General features: G+C 42.9%; 1 protein-coding gene across 1 annotated transcript in view; it reads right to left on the bottom strand.

The window, feature by feature from the left end:
• Il6st (interleukin 6 signal transducer) overlaps positions 1–5,221 on the bottom strand; it is a 55,997-nt gene that overhangs the window by 23,093 nt on the left and 27,683 nt on the right. The window lies entirely within an intron of this gene.

The following is a 5,221-nucleotide window of genomic DNA, read 5'->3' as shown; positions in this document are numbered from 1 at the left end:
ATAAGACAGTACAACCTTAAAAACCCCACAGTCCTTAAAAAATCCATACACACAAAAGTTCATAGTCTCTTTTAAAAAGTCTCAACTGTTGGTGGGCTTCTGTAAAATCCAGAACAAGTACTGTCTTATTTCAAAGGGAAGAATCGGGCACACCTAAGCAAAACCAAATCCAGCAAAGTAGCTCGAGGCTGGACATCTGGGATTCACTCATGATCTTCTGGGCTCTGAAGGGTTCTAGAAGCTCCACTTCTCTGACTCTGCAGTCAATAGCACTCTCAGCTTGTCTTGCAGACCCAGGCCAGCTCCATTCCACACCCACTGCTTCCTTGGTGGTCGTCCCATGGTCCTGGCATCTCCAAAAACCTGGGGTCTCCACTGAAACTGAGGCTACACCTTCACCAATGGCTTCTTCTTGCCTTTCTGGGTGCAAAGCCTCAGAATCTCTCCATGACCCCTTCAATCCTGGGGTCTTTGCTGCAACTGAAGCTGCACTTTCACCTATGGCCTTTCCTAGCTGGGTGCCAAGCCTCAGCTGCTCTATGTGACCTCTTCATACTTTCAACACCAGAACCATGCAGGAGACTCTTCGACATTACCAAGTCCTGCTTCCAGCTTTAAATAGAGGTGTGGGTCCCCTCTGTGTGCTGACCCTGAGGAAAAATACCTCCCAGAAGACTCCACCACAGTGATGCTGGTCTCTTGTTACTTACAGCTGATTCTTCAGCCCCAGCTGACCAGAACCCACAGATTCTCAATCCAAAATCTCCCACGAACAGCCCCGATAGTCTCTGTTTCCCTCTGAAGCTTCACAAGTCAGGCCTCCAACATCTAGTTACTCTTTCAGTAACTAGTAGCTTGTTCCAAGCTCCACTGCAACAAACTCTGAGCATGCAATGGCTTTTCCAGCCCAAAGTTCCAAACACTTCCACAGTCCTCCCCAAAACACCAAGGTCAGGTCTGTCACAGCAATATCCCACCAATTGGTACCAATTTCTGTCCTAGTTTGTTTCTTCATTGCTGTGACAAAATACTCTGAACAATACCAACTTGGGGAGGAAAGGGTTTATTTGTCTTACATCTCCCAGGTCATAGTTCATCAGGGAGCCCAAGGTAGGAACTCAGGGCAGGAACCTGGAGGCAGGAGCTGGAGCACAGGCCATGGAGGAACGCTGCTTACTGGCTTGTTCCCCTGGCCCCTGCTCAGCCTGCTTTCTTATGCAACACAGGCCCACCTGCCCAGGGATGGCACCACCCACAGTGGGCTGGGCCTTCCCACATCACCCATCAAGAAGATACCCTCAGACATGGCCACAGGCCAGTCCAATAGAGAAAATTCCCCAATTGAGGCTCCCTCAACCCAGGTGTGTCAAGTTGACACTAAAGTTATCCAGCACAGGTGCCAAGACAAGGAATGGGACAGGGCCCAGGCTAGGAGGAGAGACCAGTGGGGGAGATCGGAGGGTGATTGAGGCTGAGGGGAGTCAAGGCGTGGAGGGCCCAATCAACTTACGCTGGAGAGAGAAGCCTGTGGGTCTATAAAATCACTTTCTTTCAAAAAGAAATAGGATCTTGCTATTGGCCAGGCTGAGCCTGAAGTCATGATGTTTCAGTCTTAGTTTCTCAAACAGCTGGGATTCCAGGCATGTGTCACAAATAAAACTGAAAACTCATACATAAGCATATGCCTTAAGTTCCTAAGTCTATATACATTATATACAAAGGAATTACTTCATGTTGGTGTAATTCAGAGCACTAAGATCTAAGTGTCACATCCCTACTAATCTATAGGGGATTGTGTTCTAAGACCCCAAATAGATGCCTGGGACTGTGAACAGTACTTAACATTATATATAAAGGTTCTTCCTATATATACATTACCCATGCTAATGTTTAATTTGTAAATTGGGCACAGTAACAGAGTCACAATGAATTATATTAAATAATGGATAATAAAATTAAAACAATAAAATACAATAAAAGTTACTTAAAACATAAATTGAATATTTCTGGAATTTTCCATGCATTATTTTCAAACTGTGGGTGACTAAAACTAAGAAAAGCAAAATGAAGGCGGGAACATTGTAATAGGGCTTTAAAAATTCTTATAGCAGGAAGTATGGTGTCGCATTGCCTATAATCTTAACACCTGAGTGGGGGAGGTGGGAAGACTATGACCAGCCATAGCTACAGAGCAACAAAGCAAGTTTGAGGTTAGCATGGGCTCCATGAGACCCTACTGCAAAAAACGAAAAAACAACAAAAATTCCTATAGTAATCAGGTGACTTTTCAAAGTTTTTGAGTATAATTGCAAATACAGTATTCAATAAAACAAAACAGAATCTGAATAAAATCTAAACAGTGATGTGCTGGTCGTGAAGAGGCAAGGCACACAGTAAGAGAGAAAAGAGGATAGGTAGGTCAGGAAGGCTGGAGAAAAGACTATCAGCATATGACATTTAAACAGACTGACAACGTGAGTGTGGTGTGGTGGTGCATAAAAAATAAAGAACATGAGAATATAAAGACAGCATTATGAGGCAGAAGTACTTCCCAACATGAAAAGAACATAGAAGCTTCAGGTTAAGGAGATGCTTTATCCATTAGTTTATAAGAATTTGGGCTTTAACGATGTCTGATTTGACTAGGATTAAGTAACAGCTCGCAAAATGCACATTTAACATATTTTGCCTACATTTTGAAGTATTTCGTGAACTTGTCTAAATGGATTCACGTACCTCTACTAAAAGCCCACTATAAGAATTCCTGATCAACAACTGGGGATGGTGGCTCATGCCTACAATCCTAACACTTCGGAGACTGAAACAGGATTGCTGAGAATCTGAGACCAGCATGGACTATATAGTAAGTTTCTGGCCAGCCTGGGTTACAGAGTAGAACCGCCTCTCCCTTAAAAAAAATTCTTGGTCAAGCCAAAAGTATTTGATTGAGCATTCTCAATCAGTCATAGCAAGACTGCTTTCTTTCATTGCATTTAGGAGAGTGAGAAAATCCTTATAGAAAAAGGGCACTTTTGTGCCTCTGATATTCTCAATTCATACTATGACCTAAGCCTCTAGCAAAGATGGCAGTGAAAGGACACAGGTGGGAGGAATACGGTGCAGGAATAAGGTTTGTAAGTTAAAGCTGCTGCATTTGAGACCTAAAGAGTGATACTATGGAAGGAAAAGGTTCAAAGAAAAAAATGCATATGCCAAAGGATTCCTTAAAAAAAATTTTACTAAATTTTTGTGTATTTCATACAGAACATCTTAATCATCTTTATAACTCCTTCCCCACTGATCCTCTCCCATAGCATGCCCCCCCCCAATGAATTCATACATTCTGTCATTTGTGTTAAGGCCTATCATGTCAACTTAGTGTCCCTAGATGTCCCCCAGTGCAAGTTCATCCACTGAGATCTAGGCAGCCTATCTAGAGTCCCTCCCTTTAAGAAGATCAGCTCTTCCTCACCCAGTAGTAATCAGTTGCCAATAATTCTTCAACTAAGGTTGGGGCCTGCTGTTCATTTCCACAGTTCCGTGAGAGGTTCTTGTCTGCTTGAATTTGCATGGGTCTTATGCATGCTGACACCATTGCTGTAGGTTTGTATGAGAAGAGTCCCAGGAGCTTGTAGGGCTCTATTTCCTTATGGTCATGCGCCTACTCCCTGGCTCTTGCAATCTTTCAATCCCCTCTTCGGCAATGGTCTCTAAGCCCTAGGTGGGTGAATTTTAATATAGGAGTCCTGTCCAAGGACCTGCACTCTGTAGACTCTTATTCTCTACATTTTGGCCATTTGTGATCTTTGGGGTTCCTAGTCCTCTGTTGCATGAGGAAGCTACATTGAAGAGAATTGAAAGATGTATTAGTGTTCTCTTCATCCTTTGTTCTATGTTCTGTGAGCCTTAGGTATAGAGGTTTTATCGCAGATGTACCACTTAGGCTTGGGAAATTCACAGATAATCTATGTGTGACCAGTTGTGGAACTCTGTAATAATCTCTGTCTGTTGAAAAAGAAGCTTCTTTGATGGGTGGTGGCTGGGATACTTGTTTGTAAATTTAAGAATTCATATTTTGCACATAGTAAGAAATTACATTTGTCTAGGAATGTGACAGCCTTGGGGTTTTCTTTAAGATCTATGACCTCTCCAGCTGCATGCATTTGGCTACGTTTATAATAAGTACCACATATGAGTTTCTTTCCATTGAATGAGCTTTAAGTCCAATTAGGTAACTGTTGATTACTGCCAAGATAAAAGTGTCACCACTGTACCAATGCCAGTTGCTGCGCTGGTCATTTATGTGGTTTTTAGGTCTTGAAGATGGGTTGGACAATCAACTGATGTTCTCCCTAGCAGCTTGCATAGTGCACTCCAAATCTATGAAGAGCTAGCCTTCAGGGGAGGTGGCTTCCAGGTCAGTTCCAGCTCCATTGTTCCAAATCCTGTGTCTGAAGTATGTCCTATCTTCAGCAATAGGGTCTTACCTTCAAGTTCTGGAGGCAATCGAGGGCATTGGCAATAGCCTGTGTAATCTTTGGGAATCTCCTGAATTACCCTGGCCAACAATTCAAAGGAGGGTTTCTCCTGTCTGGCACTGTTTCTTGTTATATAGCCTTCAGCTATACACACAGACTCATGTAGAGAGATTGTATGTGTAATTTTTTCAGTAGGTTTTTGGACTAATATAATTCCCTCTGTTTTTTTATACTAACTAGGCATTATTTATCTCTCTCATCTGTCTTATCTTCCCTCCCTGCCCTCCCCATTTAAAGTGTCCCCTTTTCTCCCATTTCTCCCACCTCTCTTGAGCTCCTTCTTCTCCTTTATCCCCATAGTTCCCAAAGGATTATTTCTTGATGGCTACACAAGAGATCAGTAATGTTAGTCTTCTGTTTCCTTGTCTAGAACTTGTAATGCTAACTACTCTTGCCTTTACTTCTCCTCTTTTCTCCCTACAGTTAAGAGTTATAAAGTTTGGGAGTCTTTTAGATAGACCCACTGAAGGGGTGTCCCAGTTGCCTCATCCTCCGTCCCTGTTCAGCATGGAAGAAGCCAGAGCAGTCTGCATCCCGCTTCCCCATTGACAATTTGGGTAACCTTTTCAGAGGATGGTGTGATAAGAATAGGAGGTAGGAATTGGTTAGGCAGTTAGGGTAAAAAGACCCCAAAGAAAAGTAGCCAGTTCCTTGGCTAAAAGTCAAAATGACCTTGGGCCTTT

This window comes from Nannospalax galili, unplaced genomic scaffold (genome assembly GCF_000622305.1).
Source record: "Nannospalax galili isolate Female #2095 unplaced genomic scaffold, S.galili_v1.0 scaffold339, whole genome shotgun sequence".
NCBI lineage: Eukaryota > Metazoa > Chordata > Mammalia > Rodentia > Spalacidae > Nannospalax > Nannospalax galili.
The sequence above is the reverse complement of the archived record's forward strand: the minus strand, read 5'-3'. Positions and strand labels throughout refer to the sequence as shown.